This window comes from Solanum dulcamara, chromosome 11, assembly GCF_947179165.1.
Source record: "Solanum dulcamara chromosome 11, daSolDulc1.2, whole genome shotgun sequence".
NCBI classification, from domain to species: Eukaryota; Viridiplantae; Streptophyta; class Magnoliopsida; order Solanales; family Solanaceae; genus Solanum; species Solanum dulcamara.
The window spans coordinates 14,224,234-14,225,386 of record NC_077247.1 but is presented as its reverse complement, the minus strand read 5'-3'; the positions used below and the strand labels follow the sequence as shown (position 1 = coordinate 14,225,386).

General features: G+C 38.6%; 1 pseudogene; it reads left to right on the top strand.

Annotated features, from left to right (window-relative positions):
• The first annotated feature begins 555 nt into the window (after positions 1-555).
• LOC129875319 (5S ribosomal RNA) lies at positions 556-678 on the top strand (annotated as a pseudogene).
• The last annotated feature ends 475 nt before the right edge of the window (positions 679-1,153 follow it).

Genomic DNA, 1,153 nt, shown 5'->3' with positions numbered 1-1,153 from the left:
AATCCTATTTCCAACCTTCTCTTATTATGGAGTATCTCCTTTTCCTTTCCTTACGATTAGTTGATAGAGTTATATATTATTAGACTCACATGACGACTTCTAAGAAACTTAAGAGCCTTTCCAGAAACATAAGAAGCTTAAGAAGCATTCCAAGGTACCAAAGTACGGGGTGTAACAGTTAAGAACTTTGATGAATGAAATATGGCTTCGACTAAATTCGTACATTAAGTTGTATAAATAGAGTACCAGTACTTGGACTAAATTATGTACTATCTATTGAGAATACTAAGCACCCCATGGTTGTACTAGGGTTTCTTCTGGGGGCAACCTAAAGTATGGATGATCTATTAGAAGGTGTAGACATGGTGCAACATGTTAAATATGTTGGAATAGAATCAATTACATGTAAATAGTTAAAAATAAACAGAGGATGACATGGGTACACCCTGAAAGGGGGGAAGTGGACAAGAGTAGTACAAGCGTAAGAGAAAATCAACTGACTCTATCATATGTAAATGGGAATGCTTAAACTTCAAACGAGATCCCATAAGAGATGGATGTGATCATACCAGTACTAACGCACCGGATCCTATCAGAACTCCAAAGTTAAGCGTGCGTGGGCAAGAGTAGTACTAGGATGGGTGACCCCCTGGGAAGAAAAAGAGGAAATGAAATACTAGTATCCTTACCTATTCCCTACGTCTATAAATAATCCTAACCTTTGGAACTCTGATATTGACTGCTCGATGAAAGTATATGTTATGGCAATGGGATAGGGGAACTCTCCATATAGTCGGTATAAGATCCGGAGGAAGGTTTTGGTTCACATTCAAGGACTAATGTTCTAAAGAGGGGAAGGATGTTACACCCCGTACTCTGGTACCTCGGAACGCTTCTTAAGCTTCTTACGTTTCAGGGAAGGCTCTTAAGTTTTTATAGAAGTTGTCATGTGAGTCGGATAATCTATAACTCTATCAAATAATTCTAAGGAAAGGAGAATGAGATACTCCATAATAGAGAAGATTGGAAATAGGGTTAGAAGAAGTTGAAAGGAGTTGTAAGCCAAGTAATGAGTCGTAGGACTCGACCTACTTGCGTAAGCTACCGATTTGGACATCTTACATAATTAAGCTCCTGGAGCACACATCGATTT